Raw genomic sequence first — 17,032 nt, 5'->3', positions numbered from 1 at the left:
TTCTCTGGGTACCCAAATGTTCTGCTGTATTCTGATGCTAGGGGGTGGAGGAGCAGGATTTTGTTTTGTTTAGTTTTGTTTAGTTTTGTTTGAGGCAGCGTCTTGCTCGTTTTGCCTAGGGTGGAATGCAATGGCCTGATCTCAGCTCACTGTAACCTTCGTCTCCTGGGTTCAAGCGATTCTCCTGCCTCAACCTCCCAAGTAGCTAGGATTACAGGCACCCACCACCACACCCGGCTAATTCTAGTATTTTTAGTAGAGGCAGGGTTTTGCCATATTGGCCAGGCTGGTCTCCAACTCCTGACCTCAGGTGATCCACCCGCCTTGGCCTCCCAAGGTGGTGGGATTACAGGCGTGAGCCTCCACACCCAGCCAAGGGTGGAATACTTTATAAATGCCAGTGAGCTGCAGCTGCCAACATCAGTAGCTGCGGATGCTGCTAGCGGCTGGGACAGACGGCAGTCAGAGCGGAGACCCAGGCTCCGTGCCACCTGCACGTGCGGCACACACCTGGACGCTGTCCTCCCGCGGCCTACACCGGCGGGCACAGCAAAGCTGGGACTCATGTTTGAAGGAAGGAAAAAATGGAACGAGTAACCCAGCACTGTTCTTTCCAGATCCATCCCACTGGCCCTCTTGTTTCCCACATTTTTGAAAACTGGCCACTCTGACCTCAGATCCCTAAATCGGCAGCCACCTGGCTCTCAGAAGCCAAAGCCCTGGCACTTTCCAGGCTGAGCAGGACGAGGTTAAGGCAGGCTGGAGGCTGGTCCAGGACAGCTGAGGGCTGACCGTGGGGGGTCGTGGAGAGGCCACCACTGGGGCCGCTACACGTGACGTGGGATTTGGGCCATTGGGTAGAAGGCGTGGAGATGGGGCGCTGTCAGCGGAGCCAGGAAGGAAAGAGAACACTCTCCAAATTGTCTTCAAGGGTTTCCGTGAGCATTTTATTAACTCAGAATCTGCCAGGAATAATACTAGGGAGTTACCTTTCCCTGAAGATGGCTCTTGTCAGAGTAGTGAGATGGGGGGTGGGGGGGGAGCGGGGGTGGTGGGGGGAGATGGGGGAGGAAGAGGAATGGGAGGCTCAGTTTATAAATACTAAGATCAGCAATGGTGTGCCGCTGGCAGGAGCAGAGGGAGCCTGGAGATTTGGGTGGCTGCAGTTGGTAAGTGGTTGCAATCCAGAGAGTGGGACTGAGGTCCTCCCTTGTCATGTTAGCATCCCGTTTCCTGGGCGCGGGTCTGACGCCCTGCAGGTGGTCATTTCACTCATGGCGGCTTTGTCTCTCTTCTCTCACCCCAGACTCAGTTTCACACTCCAGGGCTGCACACCACCAGCCACCATCATGTTAACCCCTTCCCAGGTCAATGTGTCCCTCACCTGGAGCCCAATCTGCTGGACAGCCTGGGACGGTCCATTCTCGGGGTGGCAGACAGCCTGGTGGCCATCGTGCTGCTGTGCAAGTCGCGCAAGGAGCAGAAGGAGACTGCCTTCTACACACTGGTATGCGGCTGGCCGCCACCGACCTGTTGTTCACTTTGCTGGTGAGGCAGGTGACCATCGCCACGTACATGAAGGGCGGGTAACCTGGGGCCAGCCCCTGTGCCAGTACAGCATCTTCATCCTGCTCTTCTTCAGCCAGCCCGGCCTCAGCATCATCTGCACCCTGATATCTATACAGGTAATTTGTGTTCGACATTCTCAGAGGAGTTTCATAAGCTTTATGTTTCATCTGGGTTATAAACAGAGTCCTCAAATGCATAAAAAAGAAATCATACCAGGATTGAATTTCAGCAGGAATAGGTTTATTTTACCTATTCAAAATTAAAATACTTTTGTTTGGTTTGAAAATGTGTTTTTGTTAAAGATACGTTTTTGAAAAAAATTTAGGTAAACATTTAATAATGTCCCCTTTTCTATCCCAAGAAGTAATTTCATAGTTTATTTAAATTTTTGAACAAATATGTGGCATAGATTTTTTTTAAATTGCATATTTTAACTCAATATATCCAAAATACTGTGTCAACATGTAATCAATATAAAAATTACTAGCGATAGTTTGCATTTTTTTCATATGAAATCTTTGAAATCCATTGTGTATTTTACATTTTAGTACGTCTCAACTAACTCAAATGTGAAATCTTCATCGAGAATATCTGAACTGTATTTAGATGAATAAAAATTGCAGTTAAAAAGTTCAACATAGATTTAGTAGGGGGCGTGCAGCCAGCTTGCAAATCAGATCTCGGCTGAGGGGCCAGGCAGCCAACCCCCGAGGAGCGGCCTGCTGGCGTCCCCAGCGCCAGGAGTTGAGGATGTCCTACAAACCCATCACGCCTGCCCCCAGCAGCACCCCCGGCTCCAGCACCCCTGGGCCGGGCACCCCGGTCCCTACAGGAAGCGTCCCGTCGCTGTCGGGCTCAGTGCCAGGAGCCGCTGCCCCTTTCAGACAGCTGTTTAACGACTTTGGACCGCCTTCCATCGGCTGTGTGCAGGCCATGAAACCACCTGGCGCCCAGGGCTCCCAGAGCACCCACCCGGAACTGCTGTCGTCACAGGAGAGATGGGCAAAGGGATCCGGACCACCTATGCTGGCAGCTCGAGCACCACGGAGCACCTGAAGAGAGGGATCATCCATCCCTAGTCAGAGTGCCTGGCAGAGACAGGGCGGTACCCACGCACTTAACAGGAAGCTCCTAAGCCTCTGTGTCTGGACTTTTCCCGGCCACTCCAGAGCACCTGCTTCTCCCTGGCCCTCATCCCTAGTTGCACTAACCATCCTGGGCTTCCTGTCCTGTGTCCCTTGATGGTGTTCTCAGGAGCCAAGGGGCGGCTCTCACTCCAGGTGGCAGCACTAAGGATCCTCCCTTCCCCCCACCCCACTCCGCCAATGCGACAAGAGTTAGCAGCAAGGTCCCCGTGAGTCCCACCCATGACCTGCCGACAGTGTTGCCCACTGGAACTTTCTGCGGCCCCCACCACTCAGCCCTTCCCAGCACTTCTCCCACGTGCCCCGAGCCTCCTTCTCCCTCAGCACAGGGCTCAGGCCTCAGACCTGACACTTCCCTACCTTGTGTCTTTTGCTAAATATGACCTTTCTATATTAATAAAAGATGATTTGGAGTTGTGCTCTCTAAAAAAAGTTTAATATAAAAGATAAATAAAAGGAAATTTAGCAAAGGAATATATCGATGAATATTTAAGTACTCAGAGATGACATTACTACCAGACATAATGAGATCATCAGATATTTCATTTACTTATGATTAATATGTTTGCATTTATATTTTTATTTTATTTTATTTATGTATTTATTTTCATTATACTTTAAGTTCTAGGGTACATGTGCACAACGTGCAGGTTTGTTACATATGTTTACACGTGCCCTGTTGGTTTGCTACACCCATTAACTCATCATTTACATTAAGTATTTCTCCCACGGCTATCTCTCCCCCCGCCCCCCACCTCATGACAGGCCACAGTGTGTCATGTTCCCTGCCCTGTGTCCAAGTGTTCTCATTGTTTAATTCCCACCTATGAGTAAGAACATGCTGTGTTTGGTTTTCTGACCTTGTGATAGTTTAAACAAACTAGGAAGTTCAGAGTCACTTTATAAGAGAAATAATGAAAAATAAAGTATTACTGACATTGGTAACAGAATAAAAATTAGAGTTAGACAAAGTATTAACAACAAGCTTATTTATTTATGAGATGGGAAAATATTAAAAAGGATTAAATCATGTCTTGTCAACACGAAGAAAAAGTGTATTATACATAATTCCTTTGTTAACTTATTATTGTGTTTCCTTGTATAATTTTCACTTGGTTTTGTTGATTTTACTACTTGCTTCATTCTTTCAAAAACTACGTCTTCATCGACCATTTCAACTTTTGCTATGTGGGCAGAATTATAAAACCCAATTTCAAAATTTCAACTGAACATTGTCACCACTTTTCTTTGGGCTTTTAATTAAAAAAAAACCCTAAGTATTGTGTGTGTGTGTGTGTGTGTGTATTTTAGCGTTATCATGTATCTAATAACAATAAAATCAAGCAAAAGCAAATGGATAAGCAATATGTTGGACTAGCATCTCAAGTATGAAAATGGCATTGCAAACAGTGATATGATTTTTTTCAAAATGGTAAACTTTTTAAAGTATAATCTTATTTTAACCTAAAATATTACTATCAGAAAATGCAGTGTATATTAAAATGTTCTGAAATGTTTTTATTCACATTTATTAAATGGTTGTACTCACTCAGATATCTACAAATTGGTTTTTCACTTATGTAATTGTCTTATAGAAGGTTTAAAAGTCATACAGAATGTGAGATAATATTCTATTGAATAGGATAATTTTATCATTGCAAGACATCAAACATCCCTGTTTCCTGCCAAATAAATGTACAATAGCAATAAATGTAAAGATGTGCTTTTTAGAAAAGGCACATTTTAGAGTTATAAAACAAGGCCTTTAAAACTTGAATTGTTACAGTGAATATGTCTTAATATAGGCTACAGTCACTTTAGATAAAAATTACCTCACAACTATTTTCAGTATCATCTAAAGGTGTTTATGTAATGGCAAAGTTTTTTTGTTTTGTTTTGTTTTTTTTGTTTTTTTTTTTGCCTAGAGGCAGGTATTCTGCCACATGGCTATTTACGGTATGAAACTATATTTAAACGCATGTATACATGTAAAAGCTGCCACTGTGGCTGTAAACTATTAAAAGTTATCAAGATTAAAAAGTACAAATATTTCTGATTTTCTATGAAATGTCTTTGCTCCAGTCCAAATTTAGACATTTAAAATGCTTGAAATTAATAAAACCAAGTGTTTCACATATTTAAGTTTAAATGGCCTTTGTCCTAGTTTTATTACTGAAGCAGTAGACTGCAGTTTTTTCACTCTCATACAACCTCAAAACATGGACAGAAAACTTTGATAAAACTTGTAGGGCATTATCTGATGAAACACATTAAACACTAAAGGAGAAATACAACCTCATTGTTTACAAAAGACGTATAAGAAGGAACCCTGCATACATATATTTATCAGTTTTGTATTTTCAAGAAATATTTGCCTTAAACTGAGCTTCATAAGAGTATGTGTTCTCCCACAAAGCCAAGGAAAGTAAGTTTGACACAAGGATCTGGAAGTCTACGTGTGTGGTGTATTACATTGAATACGTTCCACAAGTAAGGCAGAAATGTATAGTAGAGTGTCCATTATAGAGGAGCACTCAGTACTTATTGAATGAAGTGCTTAAAAATTCTCATTGTTGACCTGGACAAAGAGCAGACTTGTTAAGTTTGCCGCTGAGAGATATTAAAAGTGGAGATTGAAGGAAAAATGATGTATAGAAGAGAGATTTTACCTTCAAAGTGACATAAATAATTTGAAGAAATCTAGGGAAGTGACTTGCTTAAATATCCATACAGTAAATATTTATTGTGTGCTTTTACTGTATGCACTGGGAATTAAGCAGTGAAAAAAATACAAAGGAAAACACCAACAACGTCTCTCCTATCATGGAGCTTACATTCTAGCAGCAAGAGAAAGACCATAAACAAATACTTATGTAGTATAACATGACTATGAACGGTATGGAGGAAAATATGAATAGTAAGGGGGATGTGGGGGCCTGGGGATTTATTTTGTGTAACGATAGACAAGAAAGGCCTCATTACTAAGTAATTTTACTCAATCATTTGTTCAATTTATTTATTTGCTGATTCCATAATACTTATTTATGTATTTATGTGTTTTTAATTTATTTTTTATTTGTAGAATCAGAGTCTCACTCTGTCACCCAGGCTGGAGTGCAGTGGTGTGAACGTAGTTCACTGTAACCTTACTCCTGGGCTCAAGTGATCTTCCCATCTCAGCCTCCCAAGTAGCTAGATCTACAGGCACCTGCCACCATGCTTGACTAATTTAAAAAAAAACATTTTTTTAGAGATGGGGTTGTGGTATGTTGGCCAGGCATGTCTCAAACTCTTGGCTTGAAGCAATCCTCCTCCTTTGGCCTTTCGAAGCATTGGGATTATAGGCCTGGGCCAGTGTGCCTGGACCCATAATATTTACTTAGAGTATACGCTGTGATAGGTATTGGAAAGTGTCTGATAGTTCAGTCAAAAACTGCAATGATGTTTACAACTGGCAATTAAATTTGGCCACGATTCTTTTGACTGTCATAACACTGTTCTAAGAAAAAGTCTATATTTTCAGTTTACTGGGTCTGTGAAACTCAAACTCAATGTTAAAAAGCTCTGATTTGTGTTTGAAATCACAATCCAGCTAAAAGCCAGAAATGTGGAGTCTTTTTAAAATTTTAAGTGAATCCTAGGCAGTCTTGAATTTAAGACAGATAAGATTATTATACAGTATTATGTTTTTCTGTACTTAAAAGGAGAGAAAACCACGAGGGCTGTTAATGTTTGAAAACAGAAGGCATCTATGAGGAAGCTTTATATTAGGAGAAAGTGTGATACGAATATAAAATCTTGGGACCCCAAACTCACTATGACAAAGGAAAATTAAGCTTGGAACCTGAGTCATGCAAAAACTGCCATCCTTTCATTCCCAAACAGATAGCTGTAATTTCACATGCTTACTTTAACTTATGTAAAATGTAGATTTATTGAGAGTGAGGATGAATGCACAACTGACTCCTTCCTCCTTTTCTTTTTTGCCACATGTAACATACAGATTCCGTGAGAACTAATCAGAGCCTCGCAAGAATGTAGCGATTAGCTTCCTTGCCTAGTCTCTCTTTCTTTTCCTCCCCAGTTTTAATTTCCTGCCTGCTTGCTCTTTCTCCTTTAAACATTTAAGTTCCCAAAACCCTCCTTAGAAAAAGCACAGGACACCGCCTACTTTTGACTTGTGCTTCTTTTTTCTGGCCATAAGGCACTATTTTTATCTCTATTTAAAAATGTAGAACTGAGCCAAAGAGTGGATATGATTTGCCTGGGATCATAGGATTAGTACACGTCTGAGTTGGGATTTAAAGCCAGGCTCCCCGATTTCATAGCCCACCCACAATTGCATGCTGCTCAAGTCTCCTGACTCCAAGTTCTCTGCAATTTACACAGCCCTACACTGCCTTCGTCCTAAACTCTCCAACCTCCTATTTTTTTCAGCTCTAAACTTGGATTCCCTAAACACAGCAGTCAGGGACAGGTGGAAAATGGTTGTGAAAAGAACAGGCAGCAGCATTTTTGTTTAGCCTCTTTTTATACCTATTTTATTCTACAGATTAGGGTACTTTTCTCAATTATGCATACTTTTGCATTCTGCCAAAAATTTCTTTGAAGGCGGTTAAAGCTGTAGGCAATTTTCTTACTTTGTTGTTCCAAAGGAACCTGCTGTGTCTTTTTTCATTCTATGCAAAAATAGGCGTGCTAGGATTCACTCAATGCTCAAGTCATTGAGTAGCTACAAACTTTCTATTTGGTTTCTCCATTGTTGTATTTTCAAAGTTTTAGAATCTGAGCAGCATTTAATTTGTCTATGCTTTATATTTTCCTTTAGAGAAAGAACACAGTGATACTTGCTTGTAGTGTTAGAGGAATAATCCGAGAGAGAGAAATTATTCTTCAAATATCCACCATGACTGATCACTAAGTAATACTGAAATCTACTTATAAAACAAAACAGAAAACCTCCAAATAACCAAATAAACAACAACAAAACTTAAAACCAAAAAAGTACTGGAAGTCTCAGAAGTATATAGCAGTTATTCTTGTTCCTTCAAATGAAAAGATGCTTTATCATATCCTCTATGGAGAGAATTCTGACAGTATTTATCAAAGACCTTACATTTATTCACATCTCTTGCTCTACCAATTTTATATTTTAAAAGTACATACAAAAATGCATACTATAGCATTTTTTGTAAAGGGAAATAATCAGAAAGAGTCTAAGTGTTCAACAATAGGGCACTTGTTGAATTATGATACAATCACACAATAAGGTCTTTATAGAGCCATTAATATGATGTTATTGATGTTTATTTATTAATATGAAAAATCTTTTATAATTTTTGGTTAAGACCTTTAACAAATACAAAGTTTATGAAATAGTGTGCACAACAGTCCATAGTTCTCATCAGGGAAATGACTTTTAAAACTACCCTGCAATCATCTCATTTTACACAAATGTCTTACCTGATTGCTATTCCTGCCACATTTTATGTCTTTGAACCTAATCTACTGACTTCTTTCTCACAATATTTTCTATGTGCTGAAGGAGTGAAAATGGAATGAAAACAGATATAAGCCATGCCTGCTTTCCTGATGCTTGCCAATTACCAACTGATGCTGCTGTTAAAAAAATAAACAAACAAAATGAAAATGTGAAGACTGCTAGGAAGGAAAAACACAGGATGCTCTCTGTGTTTTGATATAATAGCAATCTTTGGAAGCCTAAAACTGTAAGACTAAGATTCACACAGGGCTTCGCAAAAGAAGACCCTTGCCTACCTAGAATAAAAGAAGTCTACTTTTGTAACATATTATTAGGCTTTGTCTTTTTTTTAAATTGGATTTGTAGATTCTTGGAAGTGAAGCTTCATCCATTTTTACTTTTTCTGAGCCTGGGGTGATTGTCTGTTTTCATCATTTGAACTCCTCTAGCACGATTTGTCAGCTAACACATTTGGTTCATGGCAAATACCATATTTGTGTGTACGTATTACCTTTCTTCTCAACATCATGGGAAATTCCCTCAAAGCAAAGACAGTCACTTCTGATTCCTCACAGTATTTAATATAAAACCCGATAAACAATAGAGACTAAATAAAGAACTGTTGTACAAAGAGCCTCAATTCAAGCCTAGTTACTACTGATATGTATTCTATATAAAAGCAAAGTAAATATACATTATAATCTTCAGGAAAACATGTATAATCACTCTGTGATCAAAGGCTTCCTAATTAACAAATGTCTATTCACTTACTATTTAATAACTCTAAGAGGATAAAAGTCAACTTCCAGGAAGCATGCTACGGAGCACAGAATGTGATCTTTGGAACCAGACACATCTACATTGAATTCTATCTTTTGAATATCGAGCTGGGGGACATAATGCATGGATTATAGTTAAGATGGGGGAAAATAGCAGGAAATCTAAAATGTTGTTTGGAGGATTTCATGAAAAAACATTGATGAGCAGCATGATTCCTTTCTTTATATAACTTTTATTATAAAATTATATAAAGTTTACTGAATCTCATAACTTGTATTCTAGTCCAATTAGAAAAATTTTTCCACCCTTGCCTCATGTGTTCACTCAAAATTCATATGCTGAGTTCCTAACTCCCAGTACCTAAAATACAGTGGCAGTATTTGGAGACATGGTCTTTAAAGAGGTAATTAAGCTAAAATGGAAATTTGAACACAAACCGGTACAGAGGGAAGATGAAGTGAAGATGCATGGAAAGGATAGCCCTCTACAAGCCAAGGAGAGAGGCTGGAGAAGACACTAACCTTGACAGCACCTTGATCTTGGACACATCTAGCCTCTAGACTTGTGAAAAGGTCTATTTCTTTTATTTAAACTCTCTAGTCTATGGAAATATGTTATGGCAGCCCAAACAAATTAAAATAATGTCCTACTCAAATAGTAGTGATATGCTTTATTTACTTTTTAGGTTTTTTTTAATGTTCAAATTGTATTTTAGATACAGGGGGTATGCAGGCAGGTTTGTTTACTGGGTATTTTGTGCCATGCTGAGATTTGGGGTATGATGGATCTCATCACGCAGGTATGAAGCTTAGTACCCTGTAGTTTTTCAACCCTGGCTGCCCTCCCTACTGCCTCTAGTAGTCTCCATTGTCTATTATTGTCATCTTTTATTTCTTTTTGTTTTTGTTTAATCTGTTTTTCTGATTTTTTTATTAGGTAAAAAATGGAAAAACAAAAGATAATTTTCATTCAGTACATATTTCATCCTTATGCACTTTTTTTTCAGAAAGTGAAGTCAATTTAGAATGATAGCAGTTTATCAACCAAATAATTCATCTTCACACAGTTTCAATCACTTCAGAAAGTTCCTTCATCTCTTTCTCTGTAGAAATTCTGAAACTGTGGAATGGTCATCTTTATAGTCATAAATATTGTCACCTTTATGTCCAGGCGTATCCAAAACTTAGCTACCAACTACCACCCAAATCTGATTAATATCATGTTGATTCTGTCACATTCTACTTGTCCTATCAGATTTTTATTAAAGAAATCATTAGCTTATCAATTATTGTTACTGGGGCTGTAAGAAACTTTTATAATTCATTTGGATCAATTCTCTTCTTTATGGTCTTATTTGAGAATGAAACTTGGTTCTGTCTTAGCCTGTCATTTAATAAACCAGTGACCTGGGACCGAATCTAACTGCTTCATCTGTAAGCTTTGAATAATAATAGAGGTCCTGCCTGTCACACATGGGTATAGTAAGGTTCCACTTTAACACTGGCTCTTTTTATGTTACCTGAAAGGCATTCTATAATCATGAGTGGCAAGGTGGTCTCAGCAACAGTGCAGTGAAGATTGCGACCATTTTCTGTCGCTATCATTTCTATTTCTGTGATACCCTCTTTAAATTAGCCTTTAGATGTAATTCAAAGGAGTGACTTAATTGAATTTTCTTTCTTTCTTTTTTTTTTTTTTTTGAGACGGAGTCTCACTCTGTCACCCAAGTGGGAGTGCAGTGGCCTGATCTGGGCGCACTGCAAGCTCCGCCTCCTGGGTTCATGCCATTTTCCTGCCTCAGCCTCCCGAGTAGCTGGGACTACAGGCGCCTGCCACCATTCCTGGCTAATTTTTTGTATATTTAGTTGAGACGGGGTTTCACAGTGTAAGCCAGGATGGCCTAGATCTCCTGATCTTGTGATCTGCCTGCCTCGTCCTCCCAAAGTGCTGGGATTACAGGCGCTAGCCACCGTGCCCGCCCTATAATTGGAAATTTTTGTACTGTTAGACCTAAGAATATTTTATATGGTATAATAAAATATTAACTTAGTGAACTTCATTAGATAATTAGCATGGAATATATTATGCACTGCCCTGCAAGGGCCTAAGAGAATGGTCCACAGGTCTTGTGAATTTGATATGAAGACAGGCAACTAGACAGTCTAGCTGAGTCTGTTGACATCTCTAGGGAGGAGTGGTTAGAGAAAGCCCTGACTCTCTGGATAGCTGGTATATTTTACACCAGTGAAGAAGAGCACAGAGTGGCAGAGAGTACTTGAGGTTTAAATAAGAAAAGAGGATGAAAAAATTACTTTGACTAACTACAAATTTTCTCAAGAATGGACTTATTCTCTACTCTCTATATTGTCTCTTAAGAAATCATTATTTTGCATTGAGTCAACATAATTAGTAAGACTAATTGTGGAGGGTATTCAAAATAGAAAAACAGCAGTCCCTAGGATTATATTTTATTTATGAATGATCCCTCATTTGTAACTTCTCCTTCAGCTAGATGTTTTTCAATATAAAAATACCTTTTTAGCACCACTTCAATTTGTGAAACGAAATGTGAAATTCAGACACATACGTAATTTTTATGCATAAAATGTTCCATATTTTTTTCTGTTAATGAAGTAGGTACGTTTAACATGAGTACATATCCTCTTAATACATTTTTAACTGCACAATACAATCTTGTTAACTATAGGTGCTCTGTTGACAGCATACCTCTAGAACTTATTCATCTGTTATAACTGAATTTTATACCCACCCATTTCCCCTCCTTACAGTCCCTGGTAACCAGTATTCTACTCTGTTTCTAGGAGTTTAACTATTTTAGATACCTTATGTAAGTGAAATCAGGCATTATTCAAACATACTTTCAATTAGTAATGACTATAATTCTGATAGTTTACATAAGAGAAAGCAAACATCACTACTACTAGCTTTTGGGGGAAAAGATTACAAATGGGGATGTTGTGATAAAAGCGTACAATATTTTTTACATCCAGGCACTTAGATCCATGTTCAGACTTTGCCACCTACACATGTATAGCACATTTGAATATGTGCTACATTATGCCATTTATAAAGACTGAAAATAACATTTTATAAAACATTATTATTTATTTCACAACCTCATGAGCTTTGGCTTCAAAAATACCTGAATTACATAGCATAATCCTAGTGATGGAGAACAGATCAGTGGCTGCCAAGGGTTAGGGTTGGTTGGAAGATGTGATTAGTGAAGGATAACCTGAAAACATGTTACACTTTCTTTGTGGTGATAGAGCTGTTCTGCATCCAGATTACGGTAATGGTTACACAAATCCACACTTCATAGATCTATACACACATCACACATGCACTCACACACACCTACACAAGAGTACATGTAAAATCCTTCGAAATATGAATAGGGTCTGAACCTGAGTTAATGGTATAGAAACACTGTCAATTTCTTGATTTTGGCAACGTACTAGGTTAAGTTAGATATAATCATTGGGAAAAAGCTGGCTGAAAATAACACGGTCATTCTTTTTAGTATTTTTTAACTTCTTCTGAGTTGAGTTGAATTATTTAAAAATAATAGGTATTAAACAAAAAATATAAAAGTTCTAAAATCAAAACCCCTATGAATTTGAACATATTATTTGATTTATTTTATAGACCTCAATTTCTTTCACCTGTAAAAATGGAATGATAGTACAATTCCTATCTCATTATTGTCATGCTTAAATCATAGCATTTATGTAAGTGCCCAGTACTGTGTCTGGCAGAACAATAATGCTTAGACACTGAGTTCCCCACTTATTTTGTGACTATTGGTTTATAGGTGATTTTAACATTCCTAAGTGGAAGTTTGCTTAAAAAGAGGCAGTCAAAATAAATGGTAATGTCTCAGAGCATCATCTGAACAAGAAAGGAAGGTGTTCTCCATCCCTTGAAATGGTCTCAGCCCTTTTTTATTGTTTAGCTCTCATGTGAGTCCTCAAAGATAACCTCAAGAATTGCTACAACACCAATAGAGAACTAATTCTCATTGAATTTTTATCTCAGTAGATTCTGGGTCCTAAACTTTATTGACTCACCTGCTTTTTAAAACTTTCCCACTTAGAAATATTCAATTTAAATCTTCCTTCAGTAAGTGTTAACTATTGGCAATCCTAACAATATAATAAAGTCATAAGTAACATTTATTAGTTTTGTTTTCCACTCATACTGCTTGCAGTCCACAAGCATACAGCATTTGGGTCTTTCCAAATATCTGAAGGTAAGATAATCAAAATCAAAACTAAGAAATCCTACTCTGAAGTCCTATCTCCCTAACTAGATTGTATAGTTATTGAAGGTAATGACTATAGTTTCTTTTCCAGAAGAACAAAACAAATACAAGTTTGGGCCGAATTGAATTCAATGGGGGATGGAGAGGGGAAGGAGTCAAGGTTCTTCATCCTTTCCCATGCTTTGATAACTTTATCCGTGGATTCCAGTTAAAAGAACATGACTGTCTAAAGAAGTTAGTGCTTGAAAGGCCCACTGTATTAGGAGATTAGGAATTATTAGCTTGAAAAGACATAAATGGAAAGAAAACATAATACAAAGAGACAAAATACATGAAATGTGTACTGTGGTACACATGTGCTTTGTGGTCATATTTCTGTGTCATAAACAAAAAAATTCTATAAAGCTTAACCAAGAGAAATTTATGGCAAAGAGAAGCATTTATGTATTTTCATACTATGTACTAGGGCTAAGGTGTCCTTTACCATGACAGTTGGTGAAACATAAGAACAAATCAATTCACAAATGTTCTGGAAAATTCCAATTTCCTCATCTTAAGTCATAGACCTAAGTCAGTCATATATATAGACATATATGTGTGTGTATGTGTGTATATATGTATACAGGCACTTAAATAAATGGTATGATTTAAGCATGACAATAATGAGATATGAATCATACTATTATTCCATTTTTACAGGTGAAGAAATCAAGGTCTATGAAAGAAATCCAATAATATGTCCAAATTCATATGGGCTTTCACTTTTGAACTTTCAGATTTTTGTATTTGTTTAATACCTTTTATTTTAAAATAATTTAACTCATATGAAGTTACAAAAATAGTAAAAAGAATGACTGTGTTATTTTCAGCCAACTTTCCCCAATGATTATTTCTACCTTAACCTAGTACATTGCAAAATCAGGAAATTGACATTGTTTCCATACCATTAACTCAGGTTCAGACACTATTCATATTTCGAAGGATTTTACATGTACAGGTGTGTGTGAATGTATGTGTGATGTGTGTGTATAGATCTATGAAGTGTGGATTTATGTATCCATCACCATAATCTGGATGCAGAACTGCCCTATCACCACAAAGAAAGTGCAACATGTTTTCATGTTATCCCTCACTAATCACATCTTCCAACCAACCCTAACCCTTGGCAGCCACTGATCTGTTCTCCATCACTAGGATTATGCTATGTAATTGAGGTAGTTTTGAAACCAAGCTCATGAGGTTGCAAAATAAATAATAATGTTTTATAAAATGTTATTTTCAGTCTTTATAAATGGCATAATGTAGCACATATTCAAATGTGCTATACATGTATAGGTGAGCCAAAGTTTGAACGTGGATCTAAGTGCACAAATGTAAATAATATTGTACACTTTTATCACAATATCCCTATTTGTAATCTTTTTCCCCAAAAACTAGTAGTAGTGATGTTTGCTTTCTCTTATTTAAATTATCAGAAGATTTAAACTTTCTTTTATTTAAACTATAGTCATCACTAATTGAAAGTATGTTTGAATACTGCCTGATTCCACGTACATAAGGTATACATATGTACATATATATATATCAGTCATATATGTGTGTGTATATATTTATATATGTCAGTCATATATGTGTGTATATATTTTTATGTATTTCAGTCATATATATGATCTGACACATGATCTATGATCTCTGTATATATTTATGTACACACACATATATTTTGAAAGTATTACATTAAGCAAATACTAGAGCTGATTTCAAATAACAAGAGTTATTGGATGTATATGGGCAAAAGTTAATGCACATGGGCAAATAAATTGATGAACTTACAGACTCATTTATTTGACATATATTTATTGAGTGGTCTCTATTGAATGCTGAGTATCTTCCAGGAGCCTAAAATTCAGCAGTGAACATAACAGGCTCAAATCCTTGTACTCAAGGAGCAAATATTCTAATTGAGGGAGAAGAAAATAAAGTTAATAAGCAAAATATTCAACATACTAATTGATAGGAAGTTCTGTGGTGAAAAATAAAGTGAGAGGAAAAGAATGAGAGGAAGCTCTGAAAGTAACTGAAGGTTTACATGAAGAAAGCCCAGTGACCTAGAAGTTGCTCAGGCCTTGGCCCAGAGTGAGAGGAAGCGCCATGAGCTCAACAGGCAGATCACAGTCCAGCGGAAAGAGAAGGATTTCCAGGGCATGTCGGAGTACCACAAAGAGGGCGAGGCCCTCCTCATCCGGAACCTGGTGACAGACTTAAAGCCCAAGATACCATAGGGAGCAGTGCCCTGTCTCCCCGCCTACATCCTCTACATGTGCATCTGACACGCGGACTACTCCAACGACGATCCCAAGCTGCACTCCCTGGTGACCTCCACCATCAATGGCATTAAGAAAGTCCTGAAGAAGCACAAAGATGACTTCGAGATGACGTCATTCTTGTTATCCAACACCTGCCGCCTTCTTCACCGTCTGAAGTAGTACAGCAGGGATGAGGGCTTCATGACTCAGAACACTGCAGAGCAGAACAAACACTGCCTGAAGAACTTCGACCTCACCGAACACCGTCAGGTGCTGAGTGACCTTTCCATTCAGATCTACCAGGAGCTCATTAAAATTGCCGAGCGTGTGTTGCAGCCGATGACAGTTTCTGCCATGTTGGAAAATGAGAGCATTCAGGGTCTATCTGGTGTGACGCCCACTGGCTACCGGAAGATCTCCTCCAGCATGGCAGGTGGGATAACTCATACCACCTGGAAGCTATCATCTGCCAGATGAATGCCTTTCATAGTCTTGTGTGACCAGGGCTTGGACCCTGCGATCATCCTGCAGGTGTTCAAACAGCTCTTCTACATGATCAATGCAGTGACTCTTAACAACCTGCTCCTGTGGAAGGACCTCTGCTCTTGGAGCACAGGCGTGCAACTCAGGTACAATATAAGTCAGCTTGGGGACTGGCTTCAGGGAAGAAACCTTCACCAGAGTGGAGTAGTTCAGACTGTGGAACCTCTGATCCAAGCAGCCCAGCACCTGCAATTAAAGAAGAAAACCCAGGAGGATGTAGAGGCCATCTGCTCCCTGTGTACCTCCCTCAGCACCCAGCAGATTATCAAAATGTTAAACCTTTATCCTCCCTGAATGAATTTGAAGAACGGGTAAGAGTGGCCTTTATACGAACGATCCGGGCACACCTACAAGAGTGGAATGACCCTCAGCAACTATTAGATGCCAAGCACATGTTTCCTGTTTTGTTTCCATTTAATCCATCTTCTCTAACCATGGACTCAATGCCAACGTGTCCCAATCTGGAGTTCCTCAATAGAGTCTGAAGATGCATCTTTCCAGCATCAGTCTGATTCCCAATGTGAGCAAGAAGGAAGGATATACACAAAAGTAAATTCAAGGATCTGTTCAGTCTGGTAAAAGTAGATCAAATCAGGGATTGACAGCTGTGGAGGGTGCTGAACTATACAGAATTAGACACAACTATGTCATTATTTTCTGTACCTACTGCTTAGAACAGAAACACTTGAAATATGGAAGATTTTAAGCTTGATTTCAGTCCAACAAATATACATAATAATTATAGACACCAAGTCATCCCTATAGCCATATAAAAGGTGACAATTCTATCAAATGAAGCTGCCTAGTTTTAATCTTTGCATATAACTGGAGAATGTCCAAATTAAAATACTAACTATATATAAGTCACATAAATATCCTTTGAAGGGTTTTTAACAAATAATAGTACTAATAACCATGATAA

General features: G+C 38.5%; 2 pseudogenes; both read left to right on the top strand.

Annotated features, from left to right (window-relative positions):
• The first annotated feature begins 2,319 nt into the window (after positions 1-2,319).
• LOC115895743 lies at positions 2,320-2,690 on the top strand (annotated as a pseudogene).
• A 204-nt stretch (positions 2,691-2,894) lies between these two features.
• LOC104677426 lies at positions 2,895-16,595 on the top strand (annotated as a pseudogene).
• Positions 16,596-17,032: the final 437 nt, after the last annotated feature.

The sequence above is a fragment of the Rhinopithecus roxellana genome, unplaced genomic scaffold (genome assembly GCF_007565055.1).
Source record: "Rhinopithecus roxellana isolate Shanxi Qingling unplaced genomic scaffold, ASM756505v1 contig2117, whole genome shotgun sequence".
Classification (NCBI taxonomy): Eukaryota; Metazoa; Chordata; class Mammalia; order Primates; family Cercopithecidae; genus Rhinopithecus; species Rhinopithecus roxellana.
Note: the sequence above shows the minus strand (reverse complement) of the source record. Positions and strands in the feature narration are given on the sequence as shown.